This window comes from Papio anubis, chromosome 3, assembly GCF_008728515.1.
Source record: "Papio anubis isolate 15944 chromosome 3, Panubis1.0, whole genome shotgun sequence".
Taxonomy (NCBI): Eukaryota; Metazoa; Chordata; class Mammalia; order Primates; family Cercopithecidae; genus Papio; species Papio anubis.
This window is the reverse complement of record NC_044978.1, coordinates 131,220,845-131,239,684: the sequence shown is the minus strand read 5'-3', so window position 1 is coordinate 131,239,684 and position 18,840 is coordinate 131,220,845. Positions and strand designations below refer to the sequence as shown.

Sequence of the window (18,840 nt, the reverse complement as noted above, 5' to 3'; positions counted from 1 at the left end):
CAAAATCCTAACATCTAGGCTTCTGGTTCTTCCTAATAACTGATTTTAAATGATTCTTTCCATAATAATGTGAAGGTGTAAGCCTGTCCTGGAGCACGTAGGGAGTGGGATAAAAAGTGAGGGGTAGGAATTGAGAAGATTACAATTCTGATCACCTGGTCTGTGCTTAACACTGCATTAGATGCTGGAAATAGATTTGTAACTCTTAAGCTGTGGTCCCCAGAGCTAATAATATAATGGGTACTTATATACACATGAAACATTTAAGTGGTAATAAAAGATGTATAGATTGTCAGTGTGAGTGATACAGATAAAATGCTAACTGAGGAGAGAGGCATTTCTATGTTTAAAAGTGGGTCATACGTGGTACTCTAGACCAGACTAGAGGATTACCTGACAGTTGGAATGAGGTGATCTAGGTGATACTCCCAGCATGAACAAAAACGTTAATAGCAAGGGTGCTGTTTGTCTCTCCAGATCTCTGCAGATTCGTCTTCACCCTTCTCCACCTTGACTGGTGCCAGAAAACTGGATATTATGGATGAAATTAACAGACATCCTTGTCCCCTGGCTTCCAGCAGTTATATTGGGGGTGGAGGTGTCACTTGAGGAGGTCAAAGGGAAGGACCGGGAGATTGGGGTGTTTCTCTCTCAGCTCCCTTCTTTCAGGGTTGTCACGAGTTAGTTGCTTTCCTTTATCAAGAACTTAGTCAAGAGGTGCTCTACATACAGCTTCCTTTCTCCAGGTTCCAGGAACTGCTCTCTTACTGGCTCAGAAGTACTGCATTATTCCTTGCAGCTGACTCTAGAATCTGTTCACACCTTTATTAAACTCTCCTCAAATTGCTGAAGTGTGCCATGAGTTTTCTGCCAGTGGCCTGACTGAGAGGGTGGGAATGAACTTGAGAGGAGGGAGGAGTGAGATGTTTGGCAAAACTTGAGGAAAGGGCTCATGTTGAGAAGGGAGGGAGGTAAAATGAATATTCTTTTATTTTTTATCTAAAGAAAAAGGGTAGGTGGTGGCAGGCACCTGTAGTCCCAGCTACTTGGGAGGCTGAGGCAGGAAAATGGTGTGAACCTGGGAGGCGGAGCTTGCAGTGAGCTGAGATTGCACCACTGCACTCCAGGCTAGGCGACAGAGCGAGACGCCATCTCAAAAAAAAAAAAAAAAAAAAAAAAAAAGGGTAGGCCAGGTGCAGTGGCTCACGCCTGTAATTCCAACACTTCTGGAGGCTAAGGCAGGTGGATCAATTGAGGTTAGGAGTTCAAGACCAGCCTGACCAACATGGCGAAACCCATCTCTACCAAAAATTACAAAAATTAGCTAGGCGTGGTGGTGCGCACCTGTAGTCCCAGCTACTCAGGAGGCTGAGATAGGAGAATGGCTTGAACCTGGGAGGCGGAGGTTGTGAGCCAAGATCGCACCACTGTACTCCAGTCTAGGTGACAGAGTGAGACCCTGTCCCCCCACCGCCCCCGCAAAAAAAGGAAAAAGACATTCCAGATTTGAGGACCATGTTCTGAGGGAAGTTTTAAAAGTCTGGGCTGATGTATAAATGGCTGCTTGCCAATGTCCATGCAGCAAAGGTGATCACATATTATCTGTCCTGAGCTCTGCTTGGCCTCATCTGTTTTCTATTCAACAGTTGCGAGCATAAAGGAGGAGTTTTTGTGTAGAACCTCTACAGGTAGGCATATATCTAATTACCCTCTGGCCTTCTATAATTCAAGTCTTAGTGATGATAAAAGGAGCAACTGAAACCTTCCAAGTAGGCTGAACAACAGGCTATTTTATTCTAATAGTCTAGTTTCACCTGTGAGGAAATAGGCTGAAAGTTTTTCTTCTGGTTCTACTTCTTTGAAAAAGAAATGCAATTACAATTTTTTAAATGTAATTTTCCATGTTCAATGTTGGCTTGTAAACTCCCAAAGGGAATCACTTAGCCAGAGGACCTGAGAATTTGAGCTTCTTTCTGTACCATCTGTGCAAAGATTATGGGTACATGAGCAATAGATTGTGGCTTCATGACCGGTAGCAACCATTTAGGGGAAGGAATTACATCACCTAAAAAAGGTTGCAATATGACCTCAAAGTATTTTCTTAAAGTTTCTATGAAAAATGGTCAAAGTGTAGGGAAGTAAATTCACATACCCTGTCTGATTATTCAACCCTAGTTTATCTCTCAATTGGTGGTTTTTATCTGCTGATCTCTTCATGACTCCTGACTTTTGTACCTTCTTTCTCCACTGACCCAGTAAAAGAATAGGCCTAAATTGCTGATTAAAAAGTAGAGAAAGCCTGAAAGGCTGGGCAGTCCACTTGGCAATTTGGGAGCAGTCATATTTGTTCCAGTGCCAATATTATCCCTTTTGCAACTGGAACTTCCAACGCCTCCAGGTCTTTAGCGAGACTGTTTTGGTAGAAGCCACCAATCAAGTATAATACTGTTGTGCAATCCAATACTAACCGCCCAAAGTTAGTGCCGACTCCACAGGTTAAGGGCATAGTCCCTGAGAAAACTGCCTTTGCTTCAGATGCAAGCAGCAAGTTTGGGAGTCCTCAGACCACCGTCAATTCTGAACCAATGACTACAAATTCAGGGGCTCCCTGGCCCCCACAGGTTTAATAATTCATTAGAATGACTCACAGAACACAAGAAAGCACTATATATACGATAACAGTTGTGTTATAATGTTAATAGATACAAATCGGTATCAGCCAAATGAAGAGAAACATTGGGTGAGATCTGAGAGGGTCCCACACGCAGAACTTCCATGCCCTTTCCTCATAGAGTCAGGATGTGTTGCCCTCCTGACACATCAATGTGTTCACCAACCAGGAAGTTCCATTGAGCTTTGGCATCCAGAGGGTTTTTTTTTTTTTGAGTTTCCTTTATGTGGGCATGAGTGATTGAATTACTGGCCCTGTGACTGAACCCAAACTCCAGCCTCCTACCCTCCTCAGGGATCAGGAGATCAAGCTAATATCAAATGGCAGAGAATATAGAGGGTTGCATAATTTACTGTAATGTAATACACATGCACCTCTGCATGCTCTTAAATCAGGTTTAGGTCTGGCTATATAAAACAAAAAGCCCTGACACAGTGGCTTAAGCAAGATAAAAGCTTATTTTCATTGCACAAAGGTAGGCAATCCTGGACTGAAATGATGGTTTAATGGTCCTCAGAGACTCAGGCTCCTTCTGTCATTCTTCCATCATTCCATACATGATTTCCAAAGACAAATAACTTATTTATTTATTATTTAGACACGAGGTCTGGATTTGTTGCTCCAGCTGGACTGCAGTGGCGTAATCATAGCTCACTGCAACCTCCGACTCCTGGGCTCAAGGGATCCTCCCATCTCAGCCTCCCAGGTAGCTGGGACTACAGGTACATACCAACAATCTTGGCTAATTTTTTTTGTTTTTTAAATTTGAGTAGAGACACAGTCTTGCTGTGTTTCCCAGGCTGGTCTCAAACTCCCAGACTCAAGCATCCTTTGTCTGGGCTTCCCAAAGTGCTGAGATTACAGACATGAGCCATGGTGCCCAATCTCCACTGTCACATATCTCTGTGGTCCAAGATAGCTGTTAAAACTCAAGCCATCACTTCCAGGAAGAAAGAAAAATAAGAGAGATACTCTAAAACTGGATTAGTAAGCAGCCATCCCCAAAGTCCTGTGCAATAGTTACACCTTTTAGCTGGGCTTACAGCCATCCCACTAAAAATATTGGAGTTCTCCTTCTAAAGAAGAAGGCAAAAAGATGCTGTTTAAGCAGCTAGCAGTGTCTGCCATGTTGCATTTATTTTCATTTCAAAAAATAAATCAAAAAATAAACTTTTCAGATTGAATCTATAATGAGAATGTGAAGGTGATATCAGAAAACAAATATTTTATATATAAATATTTATATATTTTATATTAAATATGATTATGTATTTATATTGATATTAAATATTAAATATTATATTAAATAATATAAATATAATAAATACATTAAATATTTATATATATATTTTTGGGGGGACAGAGTCTTACTCTGTTGCCCAGGCTGGAATGCAGTCGCGCAATCTCGGCTCACTGCAACCTCTGCCTCCCGGGTTCACGCAATTCTCCTGCTCAGCCCGGAAGTAGCTGGGACTACAGGCGTGCACTGCCACGCCCAGCTAATTTTTGTATTTTTAGTAGAAACAGGGTTTTGCCATGTTGGCCAGGCTGGTCTTGAACTCCTGATCTCAAGTGATCTGCCGGCCTTGGCCTCCCAAAGTGCTGGTATTACAGGGGTGAGCCATCCCGCCTGGCCTAATATAGAGCTATATCTTAATGAAAGAAGTACTTTTCACAGACATGGTACATTTGGAATACAAATTGCAGTGGAAACACAATTACATTTGTTTCACTGTGCCAATTTCTACCGTACATATGGATACAATTTTGGTCAGAAGTATGAGGCACAGGTTTTAAAAATAGTTACTGAAAAACAAAGTTTCTCTAAATGTGTTTTTTTCTGGTAACTAAAGTCACAATTTTTGAATGTGGTAGGGATGAAGGCAAGTTGCTCTCATTCTGTCATTTTTCATATTGCTCCGGAGAGAATTCCACAGTTCCCCCACATATTCAGCCTGAGAATTCAACCCTATCTAGGCAGGTTCATGGGAAATGGAAACTGATTAGACTTGGGTATGATGGCGTAATAAAAGTAAAATGCTAAACATGAAAACAAACAAACAAAAAATAACAACACTCAGATTTCAAAAGTCACCAACACTAGTAATTTTCAAAATAAATTATTTAGTGCACCAAGAGAACTAGCAGTGGTCATAGCAAGGATGATGCTTTCTGTTTTAGCTTCACCCACAGACCCACCCGCAAACTACCTAAAACAGATATTCAGTGGAAACAGTAACTGTGTGCCTGCCATGTAAATATATCTTCAAGTAATGTCCTCTAACCCAGAGCTGCATCCCTACTCCTTTCATTCAAAGTTTTAACTCAAATTCTGTCTTATATAGATATGCGACAGAGATCTTATGGCCCTAAACCCTGAAATATTTACTGCCTGACCTTTGGCAGGAAGTAGTTACCGAATGGTTGTTTATTGCGCAAAGTTGGTATGCATCCATTTATCGTCCAGGTATTTATTAAGCATCTATACATCAAGTACTATGCTGTTATTTTCTCTTTAAGGAGATTTCAGACAAATGAAAGATATAACTTCTTAAAATGCTCACTAAGTGCTACTTTAGGGGCAAAAATAAGTTGTACGATGAGCATATATAGGAGGCAGTAACCCAAAACTGGAGAGGGGGGACTGTAACCAAGAAAGCCTTCCTAATTAAAAAGTTGTCTAAGTTAATACTAGATGATTAGAAAGAGTTCACCAGACAAAGGGATAGAGGGAACAGCAATTACAAAGACCCACAGAAAAACTGGGAACTTTAAATATTTCAGAGATACTGGGTGCTGTGACTTGAGCCTTGTAATCCCAGTCACTCCAAAGGCTAAGGCAGGAGGATCTCTCGAGGTCAGGAGTTCAAGACCAGCCATGGCAACATAGCAAAATCCCCCTATCCCCGCACCCCACCAAACTCCACCTCACCCATCTCTTTAACAAAATAAAGACAAAAACAAAACAACAATATACATCAGAGAAATATATCAGAAAATGGTCAGCAAAGGTTTAGAGATAAGGTATGTCAGGCTGATGGCATGGGTAGTGGATGGAAGAACTGTCATTAATTTGTTAAAATAGCACAAGTTGAGCCACCAGCCTAAGGTCAGAAACCATAGCCATCCACACGTGTGTCTTAGGATAAAAGGCAGGAAATGATTGTTGAGGGAAGCTGAAGTGCCACAGTAAAGACTGGTTTTGTAGGAGGGTGATAGGATAGGAGTCAAGGGATTGGGATGAAATGTAACTACAAGCCAGTAACCCTGACCTGGACAGGGAGGTAGTGGTTTTGCTGGTGGTGTTCAGGCTCTTTAAGTATGTTTCCATAGACAAAGAACCTTAGCAACTCTTCCGGGACCTGCTCTCTGCTTGCAAGCTTTGCCTCCCTAGCAAATGAAGATAAAATAGCCTTCTTTATTAATCTTTCCAAATCCCTCTGCAAGCCACATCTGAAAGTCTTCCCCCCCTTCCCCCTTTAGAGAAAGAAAAATTGTCTGGCTCTGTCATCCAGGGCATGAGCCACCATAGCCAGCCCACATCTGAAATGCTTTTGATGGTTATAAAGCCTTTCATCCCAGGATTAAAGATAAAGACTTAAAATGCAAATGTTGACCGGCACGGTGGCTCACGCTTGTAATCCCGGCAATTTGGGAGGCCGAAACCCAGCTACTCAGGAGGCTGAAGCAGGAGAATCACTTGAACCTGGGAGGCGGAGGTTGCAGTGAGCCAAGATCGCGCCATTGCACTCCAGCCTGGGTAACAAGGTGAGACTCCGTCTCAAATTAAAAAAAAAAAAAAAAAAAAAGCAAATGTTGATTGGGGTTAAAATATTGCAATTTTTTCTGACTAAAGTACAGTCATAGAATGAACAAACAGATATCAGATCCTTTCCAGTTTTAATTTATGGGACTTTGAGGGAAGGGAAGGAATTTCTTAGATCCATACTTATTATAGGCTAGTCTTGCTTATTCTCAAATGGAGCTAGGGAGGAATGGGTAAAAGCTAAGAAGATACTTTTCTGATTTAGGAAATGTGTGTTTTGTTTCAGTTGAGGTATATCCTGTTTTGTAAGATACTGTATATATTTTTTAAATAATTATTTGAGAGCATCTTTATAGATATATCACTTTTTAGGGAAAGATGTACCCCCCCCCCGCCCCAGTTTATAGCTATTTGGTTTAAAAATTTCATTTAATTTTCAGAATTTTTGCCAGACTCCTCTACCCCAACAAAAAGCTCTAGATTGGGTGTACCTTAGGTGCTCCCCAAACCCCTGGCCACCCCATGCATGCCTTTTCCTTATTCACTGTTTAATTCTCTGTCTGCCAGTCTAGATCCTAAGTCTCCATGAGAGCAGGAACTATTCAGTTTTGTTTACTGCATATTTCCCAGTTTCTAGCTCAGTGTCTGGTGCTCAAAAAAATTCTTCAATAAATAGATGATAATATTGAAATATTATGTATATTTCTTTGATTTGTTAGTAACTACAAGTAGTTTATTGTGTGTCAATTAGCAGAAGAAAAAGAGCCATTCTGCTTTTTTATATGCATTTTTAGGAGTTACCATGATCTTATTACAAGAAAAGTGGCTGGGAGTGGTGGCTTACACCTGTAATCCCAGCACTTTGGGAGGCCAAGAAAGGCAGATCCCTTGAGCCCAGGAGTTTGAGAACCAGCCTGGGCAACATGGAGAAACCCCATCTCTACAAAAAAAAAAAAAAAAAAAATACAAAAAATTAGCCAGGTGTGGTGGTGTGGGCCCGTAATCCCAGCTACTCGGGAGGCTGAGGTGGGAGAATCACCTGAGCCGGGGAAATCAAGACTGCAGTGAGCCATGATTGTGCTACTCACTGCACTCTAGCCTGAGCAACACGGTAAGACTTTGTCTCAAAAGTAAAATAAAATAAAATAAAAGCTTTGGCTATAAAAAATAAAATTTCTATTAACATGGTCTTATTAAATACATATTGTAGGCCGGGCGTGGTGGCTCATGCCTGTAATTCCAGCACTTTGGGAGGCCAAGGTGAGCGGATCACTTGAGGTCAGGTGTTTGAGACCAGCCTGGCCAACATGGTAAAACCCCGTCTCTACTAAAAATGCAAAAGTTAGCCGGGCATGGTGGCAGCCGCCTGTAATCCCAGCTACTGCGGAGGCTGAGGCAGGAGAATCACTTGAACCTGGGAGGTGGAGGTTGCAGTGAGCCGAGATCATGCCACTGCACTCCAGCCTGGGTGACAAGAGAAAAACTCCGCCTCAAAAAAATAAAATAAAAAAATAAAAAAAATAAGTAAAATACATATTGGATTTTGTGTTTAATAAAGGGAATAAAGGGAAGCTTTCCCTTTTCCCTTGGAAGGTTCACTGAAAAATCAACTGTCAAATGGCAGATTAATAGGAAAAAAGACATACAAAATTTATTTTAACGTGCATAACACAGGGAGATTTCAGGAGAATGATTACCCAATAACTCAATGGGATAGAGACGTTTATATACTCTTCTTTACAGGGGAAAGGGAGATTGGCGGAATGTGGCAACTTAAGGTATAGTAAAGGACTTTTAGGGGAAAATGAGGAACATACAATGGCCTGGGAAAAAGTATGTTGGGCCCATAGAGCAGACAATAGTTTGTGACAAAAGTCTGTCCAAGAGTGTTGACAGACTTCAGTCTTTCTTCCTCCACTATGAGTTAAGTAAATGAAAACTCAGATAAGGCAATTATATTTGTGTTCCTCTTTGGCAGGTCTGGTTTCTAGGCAGATAAGAGAAATTCAGAGGACTTCATTTGGTGCTTTGGGAGAGACAAAGAATTGAGAGGCAGGAAGGGTAGTGGGGAAGGTAAAAGAGACCGTGAAGCTGCTTCCTCAGTTCAGTGTGGCAAAGCACCATATTTGGTTTCTGAGCCCCAACAATTTTTACATCACCTTCCAGATACATTTTATGACTTTTCTTCACTGCATACTTCTTTAAAACTCATCTTACTCTATTTTTCTAAAGGTATTTGCATTAAATGTGCAAAATACTAATGCTCTAAAGAGGAATATTTTGAAATATTAAGAATTATTTATATTTCAATGTAAATAAAGTGATTTTTTTCTAGAAATAAAATTTCAAATTCAAATAGTTGTTTTGGGTGTTTATAGAAGATGCATATATATATACAGATATGTATGTTCATTTCTATTAAAATAAATGTGCTAATGTTCATATGTGTTAATAAAGGTCCTAGGATTAAATTTATTCTGAAATAGATTCCTAAGATTGTGAAAGTTTAGTCTGGCAAAAGACACATTTAGGGGAATATCATTCTTTAAAAAACTTTTGTTTTTTTTTTACTGTCTCTTGATCTCCCGCCTCACGCATTCCACTTTATTAACACTATAGAAAAATTGATTCACAGCATTTTTACTTGCACTGTTTTATTTTATTTTATTTTTTATTTTGACGGACTCTTGCTGTGTCACCAGGCTGGAGTGCAGAGGCACAATCTCAGCTCACTGCAACCTCCTACTCCCGGGTTCAAGCAATTCTCCTGCCTCAGCCTTGCGAATAGCTGGGACTACAGGCACGCACCACCACGCTCAGCTAATTTTTGTATTTTTAGTAGAGACGGGTTTCTCCATGTTGGCCAGGATGGTCTCGATCTCTTGACCTCGTGATCCGCCCGTCTCGGCCTCCCAAAGTGCTGGGATTACAGGCGTGAAGCCACCGCGCACTTCCACTGCTTTTTAGCAGCGAGCTCTCAGGTCAATCAACTGCTTCCTTAAGTTTACAAACTGTGGGTGTGTATTTGTAAACACAAGTTGTTTTGTATATCCTTGGTAGAGCACGTGGTGAAAGTGACACAGGAATAAACGCAAACCTTTTTTTCCCCTTCTTTTTTCAAAGACATAAATCCCAGGAACACTCACAACCGCAGAAGGGGATTTGGTGGACATAAAAAGAGACTAAATTTTGTACTGCCACAGAAGTGAAGCATGGATAAGCTCAAAGGTATTCATGCAGTGTTTTATTTCAAGATTTGTTACGGGGACGTCCGCCACGCCCTGGTCCGCCTTCACCAGGCCGGGCAACACCGCCCAGTCCCTGAGACCCGGGAGCCGCGGGGGCGAGGTCGTGGGGTGGACTCCGGGAGGAGGTTACGAGAACCACACTTCCCAGAGTGCCGTGCGCAGCCCCGCGCAGCCTGCCCCGCCCAGCTCGCCCCGCCCCCGGAGGCCGCCACTCGCGGGGGCTGAGGTGAGAAGACGCCAAGCGCCCGCCAGGGCTCTGCGGGGCAGTGCAGGAGAGCGCGCCTCCGCCGGGTGCTGGCGCAGGGCTGGTGAGGTGCCGCTGAGGGCGGCCGGGGCTCCGGGAGCCGGGTAACGTGGCTGCAACCTTAGCGACACCAGGAAGAATAGAGCGGAGGGTCGAAAGATCGAGGTAACGGGACGCTTGTCTCCCCTCAGTCCCCTCTTCCTTTGTGCGGTGCCGTCCGCTCGCGCGGAGCCCTCCCTCACCCCAGCCCCGAAGTCGCAACACCGTCTGGTCCCGGATCTCTGGCGTGCGAAGGAAATTCGAGCCCTCGTGCACCAACCGAAACTCCACAGCTGAGAGGGCTTGGGGCCTGACAGCAAGAGCTCCAGCCCCGGAGCTCCCTTGCACGGCTTCTGTCGCCCCCATTGGCCGGAGGAGCAGGATTACGCTCCCGGCTCCCGGAGAGGAGCCCCAGCCTCTGGCTCTGTCAGCCTCGCCGGCGCCTCCTTGGCTCCCTCCTCCCGGTCTTTCGAAGAGGGACCCAGGCAGGTGCTTAGCGGGGTCCAGGGAGAGGGCAGGCACTGTGCGGCTGGCGCGGGTTCGGGGCCCCGGGAAGGCGGCCGGAAGCCCCCTGGAGCCGCTGCCTGCGGGGGCGGGGCGAGTGGGCCACCTCCGGCCCGCGCCGCGCGGGGACGAGGCGAGGAAGGCACTTCCTCTCCCCACTCGGGGGGCTTGCTGGCCGCGCTGGAGGTGCCTGCCCGGGCGCGGCGGTGTAGACTTTGTGGAGAGTGCCTCCTGGTGTGGAACCAGGAACCGCAGCCTCTTTCTAGACGCGCAGCCGCCGGATGGAGTTGTTACCGAGACGATGACAGCTCTTTACGCCTTCCACTCCGTGCTGGGCTCAGTTGTCTTGCTGGTTTCTTCAGAGAGCGATTTGACTACATAACTTGAATTTTCTACGTGCCTCGTGCTTTACTGGACTTGCACTGTTTTTCCCTCCTGACAATGTTTAATCGGGTGACTTTTCGTAGAAACGTTCGGTGTTTTCATCTGTGTTCATGGCTAACTTTAGTTTTGACTCTTTGCCCTAAGCTAATGTCACCAGTTTAGAGGGATGCTTTGGGAAAAGGTCCTTAGAACCTGGGTTGACATAAGTATTTTATCTGCTGGTTGCACGTTTTTTCCTTTGCATTGTTTTTCTCCCATACAAGATGGTAATTGTTGGACTCTCGGTGTTCTTTATCCTCTCTCTAGAAGGTAATCCTCTTCCCGCAACTTTCTCATGTTCCGGCCCTGCGGTACTCTTGGGTACGCAGAGGACTGCTGCTAACACTGCTGGCACCTGGAAAGCTGCTTGGAGATGGCGGTGGCATTAAGCTGCTGCTTTTCCTCAGACTTCCTCCTGGCACCCTCCTTAATTTGTCAAACTGACCCAGTTCAAACTTCAAACTTTTAGTCACTTTATTTATTTAGTCACTGTTTTAAAAAATTGCTTTCAAGATACCAAATTGCCTAAGCCTAAATATAAAAAGAAGTGTCTCAGGGGCCAGGTGCAGTGGCTCACGCCTGTAATCCCAGCACTTTGGGAGGCTGAGGCGCGGGGATCACTTGAGGTCAGGATTTTCGAGACCAGTCTGGCCAACATGGTAAAACCCCGTCTCTATTAAAAATACAAAAGTTAGCCGAGCGTGGTGGCACATGCCTGTAGTCTCAGCTACTCGGGAGGCTAAGACAGGAGAATGGCTTGAACCCGGGAGACAGAGGTTGGAGTGAGCCGAGATCATGCCACTGCGCTCCAGCCTGGGTGACAGAGTGAGACTCCATCTCAAAAAAAGAAAAAAACGTCTCAGGATACTCTATTCAACTACATATGAGCACTTAGCTTCATCCTTTTAATTTTTAAAGCTGCCAATTCTTTTAGCGTTTGATAAGCTTACTGATAATTGGTTAAGATTATATATTCTGTAACAATTGCACATTTTTTGACAAGAAACTCAGTTCACATTCAGTGAGGGAATTTTTTAAAAACAGTATTTCTTCATTCATTAAGAAGAAAGTTGGGGCTGGGCGCGGTGGCTCATGCCTGTAATCCCAACACTTTGGGAGGCTGAGGCGGGCGGATCAAGAGGTCAGGACATCAAGACCATCGTGGCCAACATGGTGAAACCCCGTCTCTACTAAAGATGCAAAAAAATTAGCTGGTCGTGGTGGCGCGTGCCTGTAGTCCAAGCTACTCCGGAGGCTGAGGCAGGGGAATCGCTTGAACCTGGGAGGTGGAATCTCCTGATTGAGATCACGCAGCTGCACTCCAGCCTGGCAATAGAGCGAGACTCCGTCTCAAAAAAAAAAAAAAAAAAAAAGTTGGGTAAATTTTGATCCCACCTGCTATTTTGAAAAATGAATTTTATTTTTTAGAGCAGTTGTAAGTTCATAGCAAAACTGAGTGGAAGGTATACAGATTTCTCATGTATCGCCTACCCCTACAGAGCCAAAATCCCCATCAGAGTGGTACATATATTACAGTTGATGAACCTACATTGACATATCATTGTCATATCCACAGTTAGGGTTCAGTCTTGGTGTTAAACATTCTGTGGGTTTGGGCAAATAACCTTTTTGTTTTTATTAAGAACTTTTGAGAGTTGTAGAGAACTGAAATGGATATTGTCATTTTAAAAAGATTAAAGAGACTATTGCAGACATCTTAAACTTTAATTTCAGATAGTTTTTGTGTTTTATAAATTGAATGTTTAAATTTTTGGTTACTTATATTGGAATTCCCAAAAGAGTCACATTTATTTTTGTGTTTTAAGAACTAAAGGGCCCCACGTGGTAACTCATACCTGTAATCGCAGCAATTTGGGAGATCGAGGCAGGAGGATCGCTTGAGTCCAGTAGTTCGAGACCATCCTGGGCAACAAAGTGAGACCTGTCTCTGTATTTAAAAAAAAAAAAAAAAAAGATCAGGCTCAGTGGCTCATGCTTGTAATCTTAGCACTTTTGGAAGCCAAAGCAGGCCAATTGCTTGATCCCAGGAGTTCAAGACCAGTCTGCACAACATCACGAAACCCTGTCTCTACAAAAATAAATAAATAAATAAATAGTAAATAAATAAAAATTAGCTATATGTGGTGGTGTGCACCTGTGGTCCCAGCTACTTGGGAGACTGAGGTGGGAGGATCACCAGAGTCAAGGGAGGTCAAGGCTGCGGTGAGCCATGATTGTGCCGCTGAAGTGGGCCATGATTGCACCACTGTACTCCAGCCTGGGTGACAGAATCAGAGCCTATTTCCAAAAAAAAAAAAAAAAAAAAAAGCGAGAGATAAGGGAGGATAAATGTTTCATAAAATAAAATGTTGTTTTCAATTGCTAAAATTCACTTGACCATGTCTTTCTTTTTTTTTTTCTGAACAAAATGTTTTTTATTAACCAAAAAACCGAGGGAGTTGAGCATTTTAAATAAATTAATTTTTGTTTACTCATGTCAAGATGTGTCTACAATAAAAATGTCACCCATTAGTCTGTTTTTAAAAATTCGGTTTTCTCTGTTTTGAGGGACTTTTATGGAAGCACCCGACTATAATAATGTTCTGAGCTCACTTCTGGTTTACTACACAATTCTCTATTAGAATCCCAGATCTCCGCTTATTGGCTGTGTGAGCATGGCAAGTAATTTTCTAAACCTCTTTCCTTAGCTGTGGAAGGGGGATAAAAATAATATGTACTTCTGTTTTACCAGAATTGAGGATTATTTGGTGTTGTATGTGAAAGCATTCTGTAAGCTGTAATCAACTATAATATGCATTGATATTACTAGTCACATGCTGCATTTAAAAATGCTGCCTGTACAAATTATTTTCTGGTGGATATTGCTACGTAGATACTGTCAGCTGCTTTTTTTTTTTTTTTTTTTTTTTAATGGGTTGGTCATCCAAGAAAGTATATTGTTTGGTTTGGTTATGAATGATTTAGTTGGTTCTTATGAGTCAGAGAGATAATTATGGAAGAGGGTTGGAGGGACCTTGGGAAATTTTCTACTTCATCTCTCTGACTCTTAACCTGCATCTGTTAGCGTGCGAATAAATGGTCTTTCAAGGGTCTGTGAACTCTACTATTTATACTTTTCTGGGGAGAAATTAAATGAAAATTTGTACTTTTCTGGGGAGAAATTAAATGAAAATTTTACTTTTCTGGGGAGAAATTAAATTAAAAGAGCAACATGATCTTGTTCCCACTAAAGGTTTAGGAAACCATTAGCTTCAATGATCTAGGCAAGTTTCTTTAGTAAAAATGTTAGAGATTATTTTTAAAATTAGTTTTTTGTGGAAAGGAAAGAGAAACAGCTTATATTGCGGAAAGGAAAGAAAACAGGTTATTTTTGAAGCACTGAGTGCCTGTTTTTCTTCCAAAGCTAGAAGTTGATATTTATGATACACTACCTTTATATGAATAATAGTGCTGCTACTTCTACCTGGAAGTGGTACCTTCATTATGATTAGGCAGATATTGTCTACTCCTCTCTTCTTCCCCACCCCCAGCCTTGATGGGCAATACAGTGGGGCAGAGAATGGGACTTTTAATACAATCCAGCATGTCGGAATATTATTTAAAATGCCAAAAGATAATTTGGCTTGTTTATTCTAAATTTGGATGTTCTTTGTTTTCACAACAAAACACCCAATGTTAAAGAAAATTAAGAATTTAATCTTTCAAACTAGATGATGATATATACATAATCTGTTGTATATTTCTTGTATATCATAGAGTATAAAATTATATTAAATCCTAATTGATTATCACTTTGACTTTTAGTATTTCTAGTTTGGAAAGATGGATATGTATGTTTTCAAGAAATTTACAGTTTGCTTTTGTAGATTATATTATAATTTGTAATTTTCATTTATAACATTTAAAACTTATTTGCTTTTTTGGAATTTCTGAATCAGATATACTTTTAAACCTTAGTTTATTCTTATAAGAATAAGAATTTGGAATTTTGCCCTGTTTTCCTTGTATAATGATTGCTGGGCTATAAGGCTTTACAGTGTAAAACCAAGTTCTGTTCTGGATCAGTTACCAGTAGCATTCCCAAGGCTGGAAGAGTATGAGGTGGATCCAGTGATGGTATACAAACTTGTGAATGAATCTATCAAGTAATGTCTTTTTCCTTGAGTTTTTTTTCCTTTGATATTAATATTTTCATTTACAGTTTAAATGTTTTTCGGAGTTCAAGGTTCTAAACTAATATTTGGGAATTTATAGAATAAAGTAGCAGAAGCATGGTTCTTTGTAAAAATAGTCTGAGAAGTCTTAAATAGACCTCAAAGATTAGCAGTAGAGATGAATGCCAGTATTGCAGCATACTTTATATGTAAATGATAAGTCACTATGTTGGATCTTTAGTTATTTTAGTGCAGAGGATTGCTTAACTTTAATAATGAAAGTTTGAATTAAGTTAATTAGATATGGAAAATAAAAGGGAATAATTTCAGCAAAAATTTTACCTATGGGAATCCTATCATTTTAAGATCAGTGATTTGTATGGGTTCTTCTACACTTAAACTTTTAAACTTCTGGCCGAGTGGGGTGGCTCACATCTGTAATTCCAGCACTGTGGGAGGCCAAGGTAGGTGGATCACTTGAGGCCAGGAGTTCAAGACCAGCCTGGTCAACATGGTGAAACCCTGTCTCTACTAAAAATACAAAAATTAGCTGGGCATGGTGGTGCACAGTTGTAATCCCAGCACTTGAGAGGTGGAGGCTGGAGGATCATGTGAACCCAGGAGGAGGAGGCTGCAGTGAGATGAGATTGTGCCACTGCACTCCAGCCTGGGTGACAGAGCAAGACTCCGTCTCAAAAAAAAAAAAAAAAAAAAAACCTTTAAAAATTCCTGAAACATTTCCTGTATAAGGAGAATATTATTAATACCACTATTTTGGTTCTCATTGTCATTTACACATAGGCACCTCCATACGGAGATAACATTAATTCTGTCTTTGGCCTAGTTATAAGAGCTTGGGCTTTGTAGTGAGGCAAGTCTCTTTTGAATCCTGGACGTTGCACTTCATAGCTATGAGGCCTTGGGTAGGTGTCTTAACTTCTCTGAGTCTCATTATCCAAAGCTGTAAACAAATAGGAATTTTACCTTTTTCAGTTATCCTGAGGATTCAAATGAATACATGTAAGTATTTAACTCATGGTGACAATTATATACATACATACATATATACATATATCTGTTATGTGCCACTTTGTTAACTCATTTAAGCTTTATAGCAATCCTATGAGGTTGGTACTTTTATTTTCCTCATTTTTACAGATGAGGAAACTAAAGCTAATAAAACATTATGTAACGTAACCAATATTGTACAACGAATATACAACTAATAAGTAGATAGAAGCACCCAATTAATGCTGGCTGTTGTCATTTTACAAAAAAGATGACTTAGGGTATTATCATCTTTTCTATGGTGGGTTTCTAATAATTGCAGTCTCATGTAGAGCATTATAAAGCATATTTTATTTCTTTGCTGGAAAAAAATGTTGATTGCCGGACTGTGTTCCTGACCAAGGACTCAGGATCACATAATTTGTAAAAGTAATAACATTTGTTTATTGAATGCTTACTGTGTACTAGATGCAGAGCTAAGTACTTTATATACATTACTTCACTTACCCCTCACAGCAACCTTAGAGCCGAGGCTCAGAGTAATTTTAAGTAACTTGCCCAAGGCTGTACAATTAACACCGAATCCCAAAACTGTCTAGCTCTAAAGTCTCTGCTGCTAGCCACCAGTTTATCTGCCTTGTGTCACGTATGGCTGACAGACTTCTCTCAAAAGCAAGGCAACAGCTTCTATAATTTTAAACAGCAAAATGTGCTACTATAATTTTGAACGAGAAGGAAACTGATTACCTGCTGCCTGTAGGCTAAACCAAGCTTGCTGCCTGTTTTTGTAAACAAAGTTTTATTGGAACACAGCCATGCTGTGTTCTTTTAAAAATAAAGACACTGAGACCCAGAGAGATTAGGTAACTTCCCAGTAATGTAGCTAGCTAGTAGTAATCTAATGTCAGTAACTATGTTAATAAGCCTCTGAAAGTCCGCTGATCCCTGAATCCCATGCTACCCACTAAACTCTGTGTAAGATCAGCAATGTGCTCTATTCAGAGCGTCAGTCCCTGGTTGGCATAGCTATCCCTTCAGTAAGTATTCAGCTTTGTGCTTTTTGTTCAATTTCAGACATCCAGTGTGAAGTATTCCATACTTTGATACTTGACAACAAATTATTGATAAATTAATTTTTAGTAGGCCTTGTTATCTTAAGTACAACCCTGTCACTTCTCTGACATTCTCAAGTAAAAATAATGAGTAATATAGGCCCCTCTTAAGGTTCACGCATGTAGTTCGCATATTTAGGTAAAATTCAAGATCTTTCTTTTACTACTTTGTACTAGACTTTTAGACCACTATGACTGTGATAAACTAAGTGGCCCAGTTCAAACAAGGAAATGATTACTGTAAGGTGTCAATGGAATTCCGTTTTAATAAAACAGATCCCAAAATAAACATCTTACAAAGTATTCAATGTAGTGAAAATGTTGCTTATAGACCCTAGAAATGACATTAGTATTTAACAAGCAGACTTTGATAATAGTAGTATCTAATATTGCATATATCATTTAAGGATGGGGATACACTCTTAAGAAACATGTTAATAGGCAATTTTGTCATTGTGCAAACGTCACAGAGTATACTTACACAAACCTAGGTGGTATAGCCTGCTACACACCTAAGCTATGTGGTGTAGCCTGTTGCTCCTGGGTTACAAACCTGTATAGCATGTTACTGTACTGAATACTATAATCAATACTGTAACACAGTCGTTACCTATTTGTGTGTCTAAACAGAAAAGGTACAGCAAAAATAAAGTGTTACAATTTTATGGAACTATCATCTATGCATTGGTCACCATCATCATGACCAGAACACTGGTCATGCAGCACATGACTGTAAAGACTGTAAGTGCTATTGTTAAGAACAACTTTTTTTTTTTTTTTTTTTTTTTTTTGAGATGAGGTCTCACTCTGTTGCTTAGGCTGGAGTCCAGTGGCAAGATCATGACTCACTACAGCCTTGACCTCCCTGGGCTCAGATGATCCTCCTACCTCAGGCCCCCGAGTAGCTGGGACTACAGGTGCAAGCCACCACACTTGGCTAATTTTTTAATTTTTGTCAAGACTGGCTCTCACTGTGTTTCTCAGGCTGGTCTTGAACTCCTAGTAGGCTCAAGCAGTTCTCCCAGCTCATTGGTAACTGGTTGTTTTATGCATTTCAGTTTTCAAAAAATTGCTAGGTTGTATAACTCACAGCCTAAGTCATCAAGATATTTCTTTATTTTTATTTTTATTTTTATTATTTATTTATTTATTTATTTTTGAGACAGAGTCTTGCTCTGTCGCTCAGGCTGGAGTGCAGTGGCCGGGTCTCGGCTCACTGTAAGCTCCGCCTCCCGGGTTTACGCCATTCTCCTGCGTCAGCCTCCCGAGTAGCTGGGACTACAGGCACCCGCCACCTCGCCCGGCTAATTTTTTTGTATTTTTTTAGTAGAGACGGGGTTTCACCGTGTTAGCCAGGATGGTCTCGATCTCCTGACCTCGTGATCCGCCCGTCTCGGCCTCCCAAAGTGCTGGGATTACAGGCTTAAGCCACCGCGCCCGGCCCATCAAGATATTTCTTAATAAGTGGAACTGGTACATGAGAGGGCACGTAAGTTAAAAAGATTTTGGATATCTTAGCTAAATGGAGCCTGGGAAGGCTTATATGAACAGCAATGTGAGAGTGTTTATTTCCTGACAGCCCTACCAATTTTATTTTATTTTTTGTCTTTTCCAATATTTAATTTCATTGATTAATAAGGATGTTTTAAT

The 18,840-nt window shown here is 41.3% G+C and overlaps 1 protein-coding gene across 4 annotated transcripts in view; it reads left to right on the top strand.

Annotated features, from left to right (window-relative positions):
• The first annotated feature begins 9,891 nt into the window (after positions 1 to 9,891).
• KLHL8 (kelch like family member 8) overlaps positions 9,892 to 18,840 on the top strand; it is a 59,607-nt gene continuing 50,658 nt past the window's right edge. For 2 of the 4 annotated variants that reach the window (XM_021938440.2, XM_003898921.4), the window contains exon 1: positions 9,892 to 10,094. The gene's annotated coding sequence lies outside the window, so the exon portion shown is untranslated. The remainder of the gene's footprint in view (positions 10,095 to 18,840) is intronic. The other 2 variants (XM_009207139.4, XM_009207140.4) reach the window with 2 other exon arrangements.